Here is a 19347-nt window from a genome sequence, read left to right as displayed (position 1 = left end):
CTGCATTTGTGTGTTTAGCAAGTTGCTTTAGTTAAATCAATTAAATCTGTCCCCTTTGAAGGGTATGGCTATTGATATCTCTGCTCAGTTTATTTTCTCTTCTTTTTACTTTTTAAGTCTGGCTTCCTAGGGGTCATTCCTGTGTCTAAATAGCCTAGTGGTTAGCTAGTGTTCAGACAGAAATTGGTTCTGTCCTCTGGTAATGGGTGTGTGGGCAGGGGAGCACATTTAAAGTTCAGGCTGTTTTCAATCCTATTTGAGTTTTTACTTTTACTTGCCATTGGGCCCTTTCATAGCTCCTCCATGCACAAATCCTCGCGGTCAGCCAGGAGTATGCAGCTATCTTAGGCCCTCTGTTCTCAGCTGCAAATATACACACTTCAGCCAGGAATACTCTTCCCCCAACCACAACTAGAACCTTGCGTTAGTAGAACCATTGGTCCTCTCCTACTCCCTATTAAGTGAGCCCTCTGACTCTGGCAGCAAAGCTGCCAGTCCTCACAGTATCCCCACCTCTGGCAAAATCTCCATGGTGACAAGGCTGGCGGCAGGGCTGGAAAACGGGAGCATTCTCAAGCAAGCGTGTCACAGATTCCCACTGTTATTACTACATTTCAGCAATTGTTCAAACACAAACGCTACTCACATTATTCTGTGCCGTTGGTCGATTTTCAGGGTGCTAAAATGGTTGTCCTCATCCATTTTTTCCAGCTTTGTAGTTGCTTTTTGGGAGAGTTGATTTGCCCACCTCCTCCCTCTACCACACCTAGAAGTCCCACCCTCCTCAATAAATATTTGAATAATGAGTGACTAAACCCTGTGTTGGAGAAGGAAATGGCAACCCACTCCAGTGTTCTTGCCTGGAGAATCCCAGGGACAGGGGAGCCTGGTGGGCCGCCATCTGTGGGGTCCCACAGAGTCGGACACGACTGAAATGACTTAGCAGCAGCAGCAAACCCTGTGTTATCTGTCCTCTACTCTACCACACTACTGAGACTCTCCCATCAAAAATTATCAGTTGCCTCCCAGGCAGTCAAACAGGCTTTGAGTAAAACAGACATCAGCTGAATTCTAAGTCTGCCACTTAGCAATTATGTACTCGGGAAGTATATTTATCTTGCCCAAGTCTTGTTTTTTTTCTTCTGTTAAATGGCTAAAACAACGCCTATGGATACATAATAATGCACTTGAGGTACAGAGTTCTCGGGTAGGAAGGATAGGACTAGACAGAGATGGGATGGAATGAATCTACCTGGGAAACTAACCCAGGTTTCCATATTATTATTTTGCCTGTTTCTTAAAAGATCTCTCATCAGGGGTCGCTGCAAGTTTTGTGAATGTTTCTGTTGCTGGATTTACGGTTAAATGAAGCACGTAGCTGAAGGATGAACTTTCTGAGTTTTCACACTGTCCCAGATTTCTCTTTGCAGAACTTTAAACCTTAGGCCCTGGTTGGTTCATTGTGTTAAATCCATTATGAGAATGTTATTTAAAGCTGTACTATAATTGCAACCTCCACTAATTATTCAATACTGTAGCAGCAAAGTATTATTTGTAAGAATTTGATTCTTTTCATATTTATATCCACTATATCTGCCATTCTAATCTGTAAAATGATGCAATAAAATGAATATCATTAAAAAAATAATACCTATGGTGTTACTGTGAGTAGGGAGGGGTAGGAGTAAGCATCTGGATGAATGTTTCAGGATTCTTTTCCAACAGTGTTTTTGTTTTTCAGGAAGTCTAAGCTTCCATTCAGATGGAGCCTGGGACTCTTTTGGATCTCTTTTATCACCTTCACACTTCAACAGAGACATAACTGGTGAGAATACAAGGATAATACCATGAAAATCCTTTGAGAGTGCATCTATTATACACAACTATTAAGGTATCATTATGCCTTATGATGATGTTCTTTGGGAACTTTTAAAAATGCCTCTCTCTCTGGGAACTTCTGATCACAGTAGAATTTCTAAATATGGAGAAGCTACTGAAATTACTCCCCTAACTTCCTTTTTCCCTGGACATTTTAACTATTATGTTGATATCTTCTGAAAGACCAACGCAATAGATAAACCCTTCTTAATCACAAACTCTCAGCTTTTAGGTATTTCTTCTAAGAACAGAAGAGCACGATTCCCGCCCCAATCAGAAATAAAACATAAATTTGGTGGTTCAAGATGGAGAAAAAGGAAAGACTAAATAGAATGCTTGGGATTTGAAATGAAAATAGCATGGCAAGGCTTCCCAAGTGGCTCAGTTGGCAAAGAATCTGCCTGCAATGCAGAAGACCCAGGTTCTATCCCTGGCTTGAGAAGATCCCCTGGAGAAGGAAATGGTAACCCACTCCAGTATTCTTGCCTGGAGAATTCCATGAAAAGAGGAGCATGGCTGGTTACAGTCCATGGAATCGCAAAGAGTCGGACATGACTGTGCAACTAACTGTCACTTTTTTTCACTTTCTAAGAACAGAAGAGCATGGTCCCCCCAGTCAGAAATAAAACATCAATTTGGTGGTTAAAGACAGAGAAAAAGGAACGACTAAACAGAATGCTTGGAATTTGAAATGAAAATAGCAAGGCAAGACTATCACCATCTTAGGGCTTTACTGAAAATTCAGCTCTTTCTGTAGGAAATACTTGTTTAAAAACAATAAAAAACATTTACTCTTTCCACATTCTTTTATCTTTTAAAAATTATGTATTTATTATTTTTGGCCGAGTTGTGTCTTTGTTGCTGTGAGGGCTTTTCTCTAGTTGGGGAGAGCAGGGGCTACTCTAGCTCAGGTCTCCTGCTGTGGTGGCTTCTCTAGCTGCAGTGCATGGGCTCTGGGTGCGTGGGCTCCGTAGTTGCGACACACAGGCTTAGCTGCTCTGAGGCATGTGGAATCTTCCCAAGTCAGGGATCGAATCCGTGTCTCCTGCATTAGCAGGCGGACTCTTTACCACTGAGCCACCAGAGAAGCCCCTCCACATGGTTTTAAAGTGATGCCTTTTTGTCCTCCCTTTGCTTAGCCAAGCACTCACTATTGTTACTTGCTTTTGCACCCGTCAGCCAGGCTGCCAGCTCTGAAGGAGGCAGTACCTCCATGTGTCTCCCTGGATGCCGGGCACTGCTCCTCGTTCTCAGATGCAGGCAACGATGGTGCTCATTTTCACTCCCTTACTTGGGAACCTTCAGTGACTCTGCACTGTCCCTAAAAGTAGTTCACAGGCTTTTTTAAATTGCATGTGCCTACCGGTAGACTAATGTTTGCACATCCTCTGATACACACACATAATTTATTTTTAAATTATTTATACACTATTACACTTCTACTTTATACAAATCATAAACATCTACCAATATAGAGAGTTTAAGAGGATGACATTTAACAAGTAGAATTTGTAATATTTCCTTTCTGTACCTTTTATATACTCCACTCTGGAGACCACTGTTCTATAGGATAAAATCCAGGTTTTTTTAAAAACCATAGTCTTCAGGGACTTCCCCGGTGGTCCAGTGGTTAACAGCCTACATTCCCAATGCAGGGGGCCCAGCTTCCATCTATTCCTGGTAAAGGAATTAAGAGCCCACCCTCATGCTGCAATTAAAGATCAGGCGTGCTTCAAGGAAGATCCCACGTGCTGCAACTAAGACCCAGCACCCAGCCAAATAAATAATGAAAACAACAACAATGAAAACAGAAACACAGCCTTCAAGCTGGGATCTAGGTACCCTTAGGGTACACACCATAGATGGTATAAGAGGCTCCATTTCCAGATTCTGAGCTACCAAATGTGTCCTCTCCTGGAAGTGATCTGTCGGGGCACGGCTGACATGGAGCTGACTTCTCTTTTCCAGTCTCCTCTTTCCAACTGTTCTGACCCTTCACAAGAGAAAGGTACTCCTCAGCCACCTTGAACTCTGATTTGTTACCAAAGGAAGGGATGATTTGCGAATGTACTATGCCCAAGGCAGAGTCTCTTGAGATCCCGGTAAGAAATGCCAAAAAGGGCAGAGCCTTATTTCATCCCCTGAACAGATTCCCAGCAACCCTCTGTGCCCTGGACAGTGACTGTCTTAGAATTAGAAGTCACAAGTGAGGTGCTGGAAGACCTTAAAGTAATATAATGTTCTTAATTTAAAAACAGAGCTAGGAAATCACCAAAAATTACCAAAAAATTTTTTTAAATGGAGGCTAACTTTTCCTAATAGAAAATAAGCCTACTTAACTGCCTAGTTTGATCATGTAGACCGGTTTTGCCAACATAGTGGTATTTTTCATACGGGAAATGGGCTAGCTCTGTGACTCCTCCTTGCTGATGAAAATACACGTACAGTACTTATCTGATAGACAATACACCAGAAATGTCATCATTCGCAACTATTTCAACTTCTGATGACCACTGCCTTAAACAAACATTCACAATATTCGTAACCACCTCAGACTCTTTCCCACCTAATCTCCTCTTAGCCTTTGCCTTTAATTTAAAAATGGAGCTAGGGGCTTCAGGCTTTGGCCAAACCACACTCAGGCTTTGGCCATTCTTCCAAGTCTACACCTGTGTGTGTTCACGTTAGTCCCTCCATCAGAAATACCCTTCCTTGTCATCTCTGTATGCTGAATTCCTATCTAATTATCTGCTTGATCTGAAGCACTAATTAGGCATTGAGGATGCAAAATAAACATAATAATAGCCTTAACCCTGTCTTCACAGGATTTAAGAGTCTGTTATGGGAGACAGATAAGCAATGACAGTATGCTATGACAGAACGATGACGTGGAACCACAAGGGGAGGGGAGCTCAGCAGGGGCACCCTCCCTTCACCCAGGGAAGTCAAGGCAATCTTGGAGGAAGTAGCCAGAAAGACAAGACCCACTGATGAGCAGGCATTAGCCTGACATTTTGCAGGGAGGGAGGAGAAGACTGACTGGTGCTGAGAGAACAACAGTGAGTTGAACTGACGTTGTTAAGGCAAGTCCTCTGTGAAGTCGGGATTTTCATCACAAGAGACACACTTACCTAAGCCTAAGGTCCAGACAGAAACTTCTACTAAGCTCAATCTGTTTCATGTCTTTGAACGAAGGATCACATTTCTCTCAAAAGCCCAATTTAGAACAGGCTGAAAGTCAAGGGAGAGGTCATCTCTAGAAAAAAATTTCCCTTGTGTTTTTTTTGGTTTTTTTTTTTGCCAAACACAAAATATCTGAATCCCAAGCTCAACTGCTGGGGGAATGGGTAGACTTTTTATATTGGCTTCACCAGAAATAGTGCCCAAGGAATACTCTTGAGACATCTGTGAGGAAGGCCAGGGCAGGCTGTATATGTGGCTCTGTTCTGAGGGTGCAGGCACCCTCTAAACAAACAAGTTAATGAAAGAAGAAACACCATAGAAGAGAGAAATTCAGTTTCTAGGGACTGCTTTGTGTCATGCAAAAGGAAGGGACCACGAGGGCTTAAACTGCCTGGGCCTCAGTGCTCCACCTCCACTGCCCTCCTGCACTGTTCCAAGCCAGAGACCGTGAAAGCACCTTCACCAAGAGATGCTCAATTCCACGGCATGTCACCACTCACTCTACTGATGTGTTATAAGTTGTTTATTTCTATGAAAGACTCTCCTCAACAAATGCCGTAGTAGAAGCGAGGTCTAACAGATGCGGCATCAGCCTCTACTTCCTCTACTGGTGACAATTTGACACCCAATAACTCTTTGCTCATTCAAAATAGAAAATATACTGAATCTTCTCTGATACAGTCCTTTCTTACACCATCACAGTGGACTGTCATTTTATTTCTCTTCCTGATTTCCTAGTTTATTTTCTTCCAGCATCCACTTGGAGGGTTAACATTGTCTCTGACACTATTCACTATGGCAGTACAATCAGGTAGGTCTCCTACACGAGGGCTTAGATATACAAGCACCAAAGGATGTCTCTATAAAACACTGACTGCATACGAAAGTGACATGACATGGACCCCAAGAACTACATCACCAGTTAGGTTCCAACAGGTTTATATTGTTGGTAAAGCTACTTCATCTTTTTCAGGAAACCCATTATGAGCTCATCCCAGAAAACAAAAACTCATTTTTGTTAGAATGTTATTATCAAGCTCTGGAGGGTGAGGACTATGTTTGATAACATTTTCCTATTATAAATGTTTCCTATCAGTGACACCATATTTTTCCAGATGGGTGAGCCAACTGTATTTCTGCTCTAAATCTTGCTTTCACCCAGTTCCCCAGGAGTTTTCTGATTGTGGCCTTTAGCAAAGTTACCCAGCAACGGTAAATTGAGGTTTGTTTTGGAGTCTGTATATAAATGTGTTTGCAAATAGGTTTAGATCCTGGTGTGGAAAAAGCCTACAGTCTCCTAAATAGAAAAATCATCAAGTAAATCAGAACTGACTCAAGAGTTTGGAAAATGGTAGTGCGTCTTAGTGACCTTGTATCAAACCATGGCCAAGGCCACATTCCAACACATCCCCACTCCCAGATTAATTTAATTTCTGTCACCCTTTTCATCTTTTAAAATTCCTTCCATTCAGCAAAATCAGTTCCATTCAACAGAACAAATACATTGTGACTTCTGCACCTTATACCTCCTCATGTGCACTGATGGGAAATACGGTTTTAGTTTTCAGCGTTGCACCGGAGAATATGGCAGGGCTGGGGGCTGGGTAATGAAATGAATTAAGCCTCCTCTTCTCGGGAAGTCCCAGGTTTTCCTAACACCCATATACCATATGCCAGTTCATTTAGGCCGGGGGGTTCCTCAAAACTGAGGCCATTTTCTTGCAGGGTCAACTTGGTCTCTTTTTAGACAAGCGGACTGCATTTGAATGTTACCTTGGTGTCAGAGCCTTCTCTGGGCAAAGGGCCGGACGTTCACCTGCAACGCGTCTCCTCCTTCCCCGGCAAGCTCCTTGCAGCGTCGCGGCGCTTCCAGCAGATGGCGCCGCAGCTGAATTTTCGCGACCCGCTCTCTAAACCAGGAGAAGCGTCTGGAATAAACAGGAAGGGGAATTTGTTTTTTAAAGCATTGTTTCAACATATATTGCCTTCTTTGTTGAGTCAGCAGCTTTTTTTATTTGACTTAAATTGAAATGCATTTGAGATGTTTAAAAAAAAAAAATCAGCGATGACGCAATCCCAAATATGAGTTTGGGGCGGGGGGTTGTTTTGTTAAGAATTTCCACTCTCACAAATGATTCAGGAAGGAAGTTCTCAAGTAGCATAAACTGTCACAAGGGCACAGTGGTTCAGAAACGCTAGCAGTGTGTGCTAGGTAAAGAAAGGCAGCCTCAAACAGACCAACAAGGAGTGGCAGGAGAGAGCCTCGCTGGGCCGCAGCGGAAGTGACCTTAGAGGCGGGCGGGGCGGTGGCCGTGAAAAACAGCGCCGCCTGCTGGTCGAAAGAGAAAAAGCTCGGATCTTGCCAGAGGCTGCGGCATGGTTCCCTGGACAGTTACTCCCCACAGACATTTACAGTCAAGATGCTGCACGTTATGCCCCTTCCCCAACAAAACTGAAAGTAATGGGCACAACCAGATAAGTCTTTCTGTAGAGAAGAGAAATCTTAGAGGCCCGTTGTGGTTTCGGAATACAGTGTTTCAAAGACCTTCACTGTTGTTAATACTTCCTAAAGCTAAAAATGGTGGATTTTATTATTATGATATAATTGTTAAAGCAATCCATAAAGGGGAGTGAAAAATAGAACCCTATAAGGGCTCTCTTTCATTTATCCCACCCTGCTTTATTTACAAAATAATAATTTAAAAAAAGGTGATCAGAAGCAAATTGGAAAAAACCGGGCAGAAGGTTGAATTTCAAGGTGATGGTGCTTATCATTTCTCATTATGGCCCCTCATTTTTATTCCAGGGTTGTTGCAGTTTCATTTCTAGAGTCCCTCCTCCTCTCCCCACTTCCTTTTTCTCTTCACTCATTTGACAGGAGCCTCCGCAGTCATCGGCCTAGAATACGTCATCGTCATCCACTGGGAGAGAAGTGTGGTACCACCTTTCTCCCCCTATGGCTGAAGCCCGCGGAAAGAAGATGACGGTTGCGTTTCTGCTCCTGACCCAGCGCGATTGTTGGGAACTGTTAACCTGCAAGATGATGCCAAAGCGCAGCCTCCTTCTTTTTATGCTGTATATAGAGTTTTAGGTTGCCCTTCATTAAGCTGATGCTTTCCCCTACAGAGCCCTGTCCTTCACGTTGCCCAAATGGTGTGCTAATAACCTTCTCCTCCCTTCTACTTGCAGAGATTCAGGGCATTAAGCCTAAGAGTTGTACATCCCCCTTTGTCTTCTTTTAAGGGAGTGAAGACCCATAGGTGGACAATTTTATTTAGATTAGTCATGCTGTTTATCAGGTCGATGTTCTCTTGGCATGAAAATTTCCATCTCCCATCAAGGCATAGCTGCAGGCATTTATTATAGGCTCTGGTTCAAAGCAGGCCCTCTCTTTTGAGCAGTAGCACCAGAAATTAGGAACCTGACTGGAAGAGAAGCTTCGTGAGGGTCCAGAAGGAAAGCTGGGCCCCCAAGTCCTGTTTATGACTACTGTAGCCTTCACAGTCTGGATCCAACCAAATGAACACTGAGAGCACAGTGTCTGGAGGACAAAGAAGAGTAATGGGTATACAGTAACTTGACTGAGTCAGGGACAGGATCCAAGACATGCCTGACATTTGTTAATCTGCAGAAAAACAGGAGTAAAGGAGGAGCTGTCTCCCTCAGTGTTACTGTTACAAAAGTGTCCTTCGGGTCGAGGACACAGGAACAGGGCAGCTGATAACATTAATACTGTGCGGGCGAGCACACACCTCCCCATCCCCAGGACTGCTGAACCATGTGTTAGTAAACTAATCAGCAGGGACACAGCTCTGAGCCTCTCCTGCCACAGTCCTCAGAGGGAGTCGGCTCAGACAAAGCAAAGTGGCTTTTCCGAAGGGGAGGGGTGCCTGCTTTCTCTTTGTTCTTCCTTGGAAAATAGGCTCTCTCTTAAGTCTGATAACCAGCTGCTTTCATCTCTCAGAGGAAGTTAATTCCCAATAAAAATTTGGACAGCATATTTTTCAGAGCCCTGAACTCTGACTGTGAAATGCAGGGGCAAACTCATTACAATTCTAACACGCTGTAAGTTTTATTCTGGGTTTCTAGGCAAAAATTTCAGAAAGGTGCCCCTCCTTATCAAATAAAAATATAATAAAAAGGTCATCTTCTGAAAGGGGTAATAGAGACAGTGCTTTGAATCCTTCTTAACCTAATAATAGATGTCATGCACTCTATTCTTAAGAATCTCTTCCTTACAGAGGTATGATTTAATGAGCATATTCCTTTGTCTGCTAAGAAATACAGGCTCTCTGAGAAGTCACACTTTTTTATACTACAAGTGATTTTTTTTTTCTCATAAGAATGATTTAATATAGCTCCTTTAAAGATAAAAACGTTCAGTATTGTCTGCCCCTGACTTATGCGTGGAATTAAGAGAAAGGATGTTTGTTCTTGTACCAGGAATAGGCCTGCCACACCCCAGGCACTCGGAGCATCTGCTCCCTGGACTGATTCTTAAACCAAAGCTACACATGGCTTCTGTGCTTGACAGCTGAGGTGGCCTTTTCTATCCAGTTGGAATTTCTGTCTGGGCGTGCTTGAATGGGTTTGCCCACACAACAGAAAATGGGCTCTGTTGGTCAGAGGAAGCTTAATGGGCTGAGGACTAGGCTAATATTTTGGAAATGCTGTAGGTTCATTTCCTCCCAAAATAAAGTATCTTCGGTCCCTTCAAGTGGCATCCTCAGGCTCTTTAAGACAGTTCCAACTTTTGGGGATTTTATGTGCTCACTAAATATCAGGTATTTTGTCCAGAGTAACAGAATATCTGCACATTTGTATTCAATCCTGGGGCCCTGTGGAGAGCAGCTCTCTACCAGCTCCTGGGGAACCTTGCTCTTTCCAGCAGGTTAAAGAGAAAGTGAGAACGACCTCCAGCCAGGGAACCAGCCCAGTGTAAGTACGTGATCTGATGGCCCAAGTTCTACAGCTAAGCTTCTAAAATGATTCTGAAGCTAGACAAGAAATGAATGAGCAGGTGTTAAAGGATTATATATACCTTTGTAATTAACAGAAAAATTGGATAAAATAGCACTGGGCATGTATAGTCGTAATACTACCCTGTGTTTAGGTTATTACCTGTTACCCAGAGAGTATATTACAGAACGCCTTTCATGTGACCGGTTCAAAGTTCTTTGCAGTGTTAACCTCATACATTAAGGCATTTTGATTTAACAACTAATAAGCACTTTGTGGGCAAGAGCCATGTCTTGCTTGCACTGCCTTTATGTTTTGCACAGTGTGTCCAGCAGGTATTAGACAGTAGGTGCTCAGGGAATTCTATCTTTAAAAAAAAAAATATATATATATATATATATATATATATAGGCTGTGCTTTAATCCTGAGATTAGGCCTGCCTTTTTTGTCACATCTGAAGAAAATGGATAGTGGTACTTTGTGGACAGAAAATGAAAGTGGGGATATTGCAGCTTCTCTGATAATGACCATAGCAGCTGACTTTGCTAGACCAGAAACTGTATAAATACGTCACACAAATTATCTCATTTAAACCTCACCACAACCCTACAGGCTCAGTTTATTATTATTACTATCGTTATTTTACATATGACAAGGCATTATTCAAGTCACACAACTAATAGAGAGTCACATCAGGGACTTGAATCTAGAGAGATCCAGCTCCAAGGTGCATGCTCTGAAGTACATTCCTGCTCCAGAATATCTAATAATGACACTTCTAGTTCCATTTACTACCGTCTTTGAGGGGCTGCCTCACAACATAATATCTGGAGTGGGAGGGAGAAAGGGAAGAAAGTAAGCAGACACAGTTCATAACGTACACATTTCAGTTTGCGTGGTTTTGATGTTCTTTCCTGTATGTTATCTCATTTAATCCCCATAGCACTGTCAAGTATGTTACTACTGTCTCTTATATATCTCTGGATATATCTCAGGAATATATCTCTGGAGAACGGGCTAATTTTTTAAAAAGTAAATGCTAAACTGAGAGGCAACAAATCTGATAACACTGTCTTTGCCCTAAGCATCTCACCTCCGCTGAGAGTGTTGGTACGAGTTCTTCTTATGTTTCTTTCCTCTCTTACTAACACTCCAGTGAGCCATAAAGCTTATGCTTGTTTCTACTTGTCCCATAAATGCAGATACAATTAAGTGTTGACTCACTATGGAATAAGCCATTTCAAAAGCTGAGGCAAGGTAGAGAGGAAAAAGTAAAAGGAAATGCTATGTGATGTAACAAAAAGAATGAATTAGATTTAAATGTGGCTAAGAAAAGATCTCCACAAGGCATAGTAAATTAAAAAAAGAAAGAAAGGCGAGCAAGCTGAAGAATTAAAAGTACAACAATGGTACCATTTATGTTTTAGATACGAAACAGTGTAATACGAATATACACACATCTATGCAAACACACACAGAAAACAATTGGTTACACCTCAAATCGATAATAGGTTTATCCGGAGAGAGGACTGGGTCCAGGCTGAGGTGCACAGTATTGGCAGACTTCTTTGTTATCTTTTTATTAAATAATTTATTCAAATAATGTGTATATAAGAGAAAAAAAAAAAGGACAGAAAAGAAACAAGTGATACTGTTGGAAAATGAAAGGTTAGCAACAAAAAGTAAATGATACAAATACACAAACTAAAATCCACTGCCTCATTCGTGTCCATAAGAGACCAATAGATTAGAAGAGAGTCCTCGTGCTGGCATTATCATGATCAATTGTATGGTTTTTTAAATGTAATGTTTCCTGACTCTACCAGAACTACAGGGCTGTGAAGTACACTAGGCTTGGAGCCAGATGACTGGGTCCAAGGCCTGACTCTGCATTTCTCTGTAACCTTGGGCTAATTTCTCAGGGCCCTAGTCTCCTTATCTATCAAGATAATAGTAACATACTTCAGAGGGTGCTTTGAGGAGTAAATGAAATAATGCTCAGGAAAGAACAGCAAAATCATGCAGACTGACATTTATAAATGTGTTTGTGTTTTTCTTCCCATTCTCTCTCCTCCACTTCAGACAATGATTATTTTATGTACCTTTAGATGTCTGAATGCCCCACAATGAGGCAGAGTTAAATTAACAAACCATTAATCTTCAGATAACATTTGCTAATAATAGGCCTCCATTACTTGAAGCTATAGTTATGCACATGTGTAGTTTTTAAGCTTAAATAACCTGTATTCATGTATTTATTTTAAGGAATATATCTGTTTGATTCCATCTATAAAATATATTCTTTTCTTATAAAACCTACTTTTGATACAAAAACTACAATATCCAAACAGAGAGGCCATTTAAAGTATAAGCCAAAAATGCATTATACTTTTTTTTTTGCATCTTAAAATGTGCTTATTTGTGGTCCTACTAAAATTTCAGGCTGTTCTGAAATTTGAGTAGCCAATTATAAACCTTATAATAAAAAGGATTGCAAAAATAATAAGAGAAATACTATCACCAGTATAATTAAGCACAAAAGAGAAACATGAACACATTAATAAATATCAGTTGCCTACCACAGCAGCACGCCGCATGATCTAACTATTTTCAATTACAGCCTCACCTTTGAAACAGAGCCAGGTTCTCATCTGCTTTTGCTGGATGTGCCTATGTTCAAAGGCGCGGGGACCTGAAGATTTCTAGTGAAGTAAATAAGAATCCAGTTTAAGTTGTTTTGCAGTTTGAGTTCAGAAGGGATTCATATTTAAAGGAACCAGTTCCAAGCAGACAAAGCACGCCTCCCTCCCAAGCTCCTCCACACCATTAAACTGGGCTGTCATTTTAGAGGTGGGCGCTCATTGTTCACTTTCTTCTACTCTAATTAGACTTGACAGATTGCTCTTTCTAGCTAGACTGGCTATTGCCAAGAACAGAGAGGAAGAGATGAGGCCAACCTTGTCTTTATGCCCTTGGAATCAGCTCCCCACCCCCATTCCCAGTCCACAGACACAGAAAGGCATCCCCAGCCGCTCAAATCTGGGGCTAGATTAGAGCCGCTCCTCTAGCCTCCTTCTTACTTGGCCCCTGGCAGTCTCAGCACCACTGACTTTTCTTACTTTCAATACTGTGAAAGTCAAACCCTCATAGGCTGTGTGAGTGGAATAAGTGTACACTAACATTTAATTTGTATCTTTCATATTAATACTCTTTTTTTTTTCTCCTGCAGGCCTGGGGGGGAAACAGACCAGCTTACTAAAGGGAAAGACACTGCAGTTCTACCCAGGAGCAGCAAATACTCATTGCTTCATAAGACAGAGCTCTAGAAGGATTCAGGCCCTGGCACTGCGTCCATGGTTCTGAAGCAAATCCCTCGCCCCTGCCTTCAGTTTCCATTTCTGTAAAATGCCATCGATAATTCTTGAACCTTTATCATATCATGTTACACTGGTATTATATAAGAATTAGATAATAAAATTTTAGGACTGGAAAGAATCTAAGAGATCATCTAGTCTAGTATCTTTCTTTGGAAGACTGAAAAACACAGGCTGAAAGGAGGAGGCGACAGGCGTAGTGTTATGAAATTAGTTCACAGGCTTCAAACACATGGTGCTGAACAATGGCTTGCTAATCAGCTTTGTCACTAACATGCCTTTTCCTGGTTTAGCCTATGCTTGATAAGAAGCTTTATTGGCCGGAAAGCAACTTTCTTTCTCCAAGGAAGAAATTCCCCTCACCCAAGAGCTATGTTTTCAGAAATGCTTCCCTTTACTAAGAACCAACCCAATGCCAGTGGTCTTGTAATAGAACCTGAGTCACCCGATGCCACATGCCTCTCACAGTGGCCCAGGATGACACTCAATAGGCTGAGGTCTGGGGCCCTGCTCTCAAATAAGAGTGGGCCTGTCTTTGACCTAAGCCTGGCTGTGTCTACAGCCTCAAGAACTGTGCGCAGTAGAGACTGTCAGGAATTTCTTCTTGGAACAAATCTAGTGTTTCTAGGTTGGAATGCAAATCCCTTCATTTATCATTCATTCACTTACAACCTTTTAATAAAAGCCCATGTTTTGCTAATCCCCTGAAAGCTGATAAGACTACTACAATGAGTAGGACCCAGCCTCAAGGAGCTTTAGAAAGAACCAGAAGTGTAAATTGCTTAGGTGCAGTGGAGCACGGTGGGAACCAGGATGGAAGGAGGAGATGGTCAACTTCCCTTGGTGGGGGTTTAAGGAATCAGAAAAATGTCATATAAGAGGTAATACTTGAGCTGAGCTTTGGGACATGAAGGTTATTTTCCAGGTGGAGTGAGGCAAGTGCATAGCATTCAGATAGACAGTGAGTCCGGTGCTTGGTGGTGGTGATGGGGGAGGAAGCGGGGTTTTTTTGGTCTGCTTAGTATGAGGAAGTATCGCACTAAGCTGGAAATTTAGGTAGAGATCAGTGAAAACATTATATGACCAATGAAGAAGCTTAGATGTTATTGTGGCAGCTCATGGGGACCTTTGAAGAGTTTCAAAGAGGGGAGTGCTGCTAAGTTGCTTCAGTCATGTCTGACTCTGTGCGACCCCATAGACGGCAGCCCACCAGGCTCTGCTGTCCCTGGGATTCTCCAGGCAAGAACACTGGAGTGGGTTGCCATTTTCTTCTCCAATGCATGAAAGTGAAAAGTGAAAGTGAAGTCACTGAGTCATGTCCGACTCTTTGCGACCCCATGGACTGCAGCCTACCAGGCTCCTCCACCCATGGGATTTTCCAGGCAAGGGTACTGGAGTGGGGTGCCATTGCCTTCTCCAAATAGGGGAGTAACATGATCCAAACTGCAGTTTTGAAAGATGGCTCTGATGGCAGCGTAGAAGATAGAACGGGAAGAGGTAGGAAGAAGCAAGACCCAAGACAGAAAGACAATGCAAAAATTTAGTTAAGACAAGACAGCTAATTCAATCTCTTTAAAGAGCCAGGAGGGGGACTTCCCTGTGGTCCAATGGTTAAGACTCCATACTTCCACTGTAGGGGACCCAGGTTCAATTCCTGGTACAGAGACTAAGATCCTGCAAACCACAAGGTATGGTCATGGTAAAATAAATTAATTAAATTTTAATTTAAAATTAATTTAAAAATTAATTTTAATTTAAAATTAATTTAAAAATTAATTTTAATTTAAAATTAATTTAAAAATTAATTTTAAAAAGATTTCAATGGGAAGGATCAAGGAAGGGGAACTGTTTTACTTTCCAAGAGGCTTCAACTACATGCAGTGTGTGGACCTTGTCTGGATCTTGATTCAAACAGGCCAGCTGCAAACAGAACATCTGGAAGAAAAACACAGTATTAGATAATATTACAGAGAAGGCAATGGCACCCCACTCCAGTACTCTTGCCTGGAAAATCCCATGGACGGAGGAGCCTGGTAGGCTGCAGTCCATGGGGTCGCTAGGAGTTAGACACGACTCAACGACTTCACTTTCACTTTTCACTTTTATGCACTGGAGAAGGAAATGGCAACCCACTCCAGTGTTCTTGCCTGGAGAATCCCAGGGACGGGGAGCCTGGTGGGCTGCCGTCTATGGGGTCGCACAGAGTCGGACACGACTGAAGCGACTTAGCAGCAGCAGCAGCAGCAGATAATATTAAGGCGTTCTTGTTAACTTGGTTAAGTGTGAAAATGCTACTATGGTAGTATAATACAACAGCATACTGAAATGTTTATGAGTGACATGTCATGATGTCTGGATTTGCCTCAAAACATGGTAGAAATAATAGATGAAGTAGCTATGGCAGAAAGTTAATAATTATTCAGCTCAGATGATGGATATGTAGGGTTTTATTACACTCCATGTATATCTGAAAATCTTCAAAATAAAAAGCTAACATTTTGGTAAAGGATCATGAGATGCTAAGGCTTCCCAGGTGGCCCAGTGATAAAGAACCCACCTGCCAATGCAGATGTGGGTTTGATCTCTAGGTTGGGAAGATCCCCTGGAGAAGGAAATGGCAACCCACTCCAGTATTCTTGCCTGGAAAATCCCACGGACAGAGGAGGTTGGCAGGCTACCTACCATCCATGGGGGTCACAAAAGAGTGGGACACAATTTGGCAAATAAACAATGAGATGCTAAATTATAGCATAGCATTATAAAGAAATTATAATGAGAATGGAGAGGAGAGAGCTATGAGAAATACTAAACAGGCAGAATGAACAGTACTCAGTGACTGATTATAAGTGGTTAGTGAAACTGAAGAACTGCAGTGACTTTCAGTTTTTTGCTTGGGTGGGTGGTGAGATAGCAAAGAGTTTACTCTTTCAGGGATGCAGAATTGGACTTTCAGTGAAACATCAACTTAGTGCTGTGTAGTGGACAATTGGACACCCAGATTTTTAAAGCTCAGGAGAGCACCTGGGGCTGGTGGTGTGGATTTGTGAGCTGTCAGCTCACCAGCAGTTGGGTGATGATTCAAAGCACTGAAGGAGCATGGCAGGTGAGAAGGGAAGATGGTGGAGGAAGAAGCCCAAGGCATATTTACATTTAAGAAGTGGGGATAGGGAGACTTGCAAAAGAGATTAAGAAGAATGGCCAGAGGCGTATGAGGACAAACAGGGAAAAATAATTTCTGGAGAATCTGTGAAGAAACAATGGGTCAATAGAACCAAATGTCCCAAGTTAAAACATGAAACCCATTGGATTTAGCATCTAAATGATAATTGCCAAAGAACATTCACTAGAGTATAATTTGAAGAGGGGAGAATAAGTGAAGCCTGGAAGATGAGGAGGAGGGTTGGATGGTCCTCATGGCAAGAGGGAGGTGGCTAGAAATGGTTTTTAAATGGATTAGTTCTAGTCCAGTGGGATGATCAATTACCTCTACTCAAGGGGGTCAGTAGAAGTGAATTCTTGAGAGAAGAAAACAAAACAAAAAACAAATTTTAGTTAAGGCAAGGAAGAGAAGGGTATATTCTGTAGAGATTAAGAATGTAGGGTTGGTCCAATAAAGCAAAGATTTTAGATGGCATTAGGAAGAGTGTTTACAAGAAGATCAGCAGTGTCTGAGAGTCACGGGGGCAGAAGGGGACTCTTGACTTCTGGTTGGCATACTTTAGCAACCTCTTCAACAGTCATCCATATATAATTCTTTCTGCTCTCTGCCATTGTGGAGGTATTGAATCTGGAAAATGTTTATAAAGTATAGCTTTGGTCAGGTCAAACCCTTGCCCTAAAATTTTCATTAGCTCCTAATACCTACTGAATTAGGTTTAATACAGATATTGAAAGCCCTTCCATAATCTGATTCCAACCTGTTTTTATTAGCCTGATCTTTTGGTGTTTGTTTGCTTGTTTTTGTTATGTTTTATTTTTCTTCTCATGCACCTTCCTTCTAGGATGCTAGGTTATTTGATATTCTCTGATTATATCAATTATATGAAATATTATAGGAAAAGGGCTGAGAAGTGTCTAGCATATAGTAGCATTCCACAGATGTTAGTTTTGGGATACTGAACTATTTATAATTCCCCTCTAACCATTTCATTCTGTTTTCTTTACCTTAAAGTCTCTTTCCACCTTCTTCAAGTCATATAGCAAGATTCAGCTCATGTGTCATTTATTCTAGGAAGACTTTCCAGGGTTCTCAGGCTGTGAGTGCCCTTGTCTAGGCTTCTGCAGCAAGCCCACATCTCCTGACACTCAGCCTATTAGACCTGTTTATATGCCTGTTTCCTCATTAGAATATAAATTTCCTGATGGCCAAGGCTGAATTTTTTTTTAACATATTATAGCATCAGTACTCAGTACAGTACAAGGCATTATAGATGCTTTTTAAAAACTGATGTACTTAACAAAGGGCTTCCCTTGTAACTCTAGTCAGTAAAGAATCTGTCTGAAATACAGGAGACCAGATTCGATGCCTGGGTTGGGAAGATCCCTGGAGAAGGAAATGGCAACCCACTTCAGTATTCTTGCTTGGAGAATCCCATGGACAGAGGAACCTGGCAGAGGAACCATAGAGCCGCAAGAGTTGGACACAACTGAGCGACTACCACCATATTGAACAAAACTTCACTTCCTCTCTTCTTTAAGTACATTTATGTGATGTGTGATATGGTTTCTTCTATGATATCTTCGCTCTACTCCTGAATGGAAGTGGACATTATTTTTGTCACCACAGTGTCCCTTCCTGTTCTTTTGGCAACAGGCTTGATTTTCTTCCTGAATTCTCTGCTCTCGAGGTTTGTGATCTGGATGAGGCTTCCCCAACACCCTGTCCCAGGGTGGAGGAAAAGACACAGGCCTAAATCAGCCAGTTATTGTCTGTTTCCGGTGGCCTAACTGGTTTAGGGGAGCCATGTGCTCTGAGCCTTTCCAATCATAGTAAATCTCAGGACTTTCTTCAGTTACTAGAAGAGGAATTCTTTTCTTTCTCTCCCTCTTTCTTCCACACATGGTCAGTAGGGCACAGGGCTAGTCATTTTCATACCACAAGAGATAAATCTGTTTGAAAATAAAGGCACTAGTTGGAGAGAAGACAACCAAGAGAAAGAGAGAGAAACAAAATCTTGGTGATGGAAACAGAAAGGAATTCAGCTATGTTTGGAAAGAAAACTATTGCTTGTCAGTTTGTGTTGGGTTTTCTGTCATTTGCAACAAAACCACCTTCACTAATATTTATGGGTAACAAGTACACTACTTGACACATGAGACTATTCAACAAATGTGTGTTTCGTAGATAAATAAGTTGTGAGGAGCAGCAGTTACTTACTGCGATTTGATCATCCTTCTGGAGATGGATAACCGTGATGTATTCACATCCACGTGAATACACTTAACACCACTGAACTGTGCACAGAAAGATGGTTAAAATAGTTAACTTTATGCTGTATGTTTTACTCCACTGAAAAAAAAAATGAATAAGAGAAAGGAAAAGATCATCATTGGTCTGGAAATAAAGGTTTACAGCCCCTTTATCACATGAAAACATAGGGAGAGGAAAGCTTGCTGCATTGTACCAGTAATACAGGTAATCATTCTCTGCTTTTAGACATGCATCCTAGGGAAATAACTAGGTAAGTATACAAAGCATGTCTATCTGAACATTATTTGCAATATCAATAGGGACTAGCTAATAAAATTCTATTCAGAGAATAGAATATTATATAGTCATTAAAATAAGGTAGACTTATGTGTCACTTCTTATGAATATATATGTCAGAGTGCTATTGGAATTATACTAATGTCAAATAGTTTCACAAAAATAATGTAAGACTTTTATGAGATTTAAGGGCTTCCCTGATAGCTCAGTTGGTAAAGAATCCGCCTGCAATGCAGGAGACCCTG

At 41.6% G+C, this 19347-nt stretch overlaps 2 long non-coding RNA genes across 2 annotated transcripts in view; one reads left to right on the top strand and one right to left on the bottom strand.

The window, feature by feature from the left end:
* Positions 1-19347, bottom strand: part of LOC129653292 (uncharacterized) — a 61047-nt gene that overhangs the window by 10867 nt on the left and 30833 nt on the right. The window contains exon 4 of the long non-coding RNA XR_008715042.1: positions 6835-6989. This is a non-coding gene — a long non-coding RNA (uncharacterized LOC129653292). The remainder of the gene's footprint in view (positions 1-6834; positions 6990-19347) is intronic.
* LOC129653297 (uncharacterized) lies at positions 1391-2605 on the top strand. Its single transcript, XR_008715044.1, has 3 exons — positions 1391-1451; positions 1742-1825; positions 2471-2605. It is a non-coding gene; the product is annotated as an uncharacterized LOC129653297 (long non-coding RNA).

The sequence above is a fragment of the Bubalus kerabau genome, chromosome 1 (assembly GCF_029407905.1).
Source record: "Bubalus kerabau isolate K-KA32 ecotype Philippines breed swamp buffalo chromosome 1, PCC_UOA_SB_1v2, whole genome shotgun sequence".
NCBI lineage: Eukaryota > Metazoa > Chordata > Mammalia > Artiodactyla > Bovidae > Bubalus > Bubalus kerabau.
This window is presented reverse-complemented; position numbering and strand designations above follow the sequence as displayed.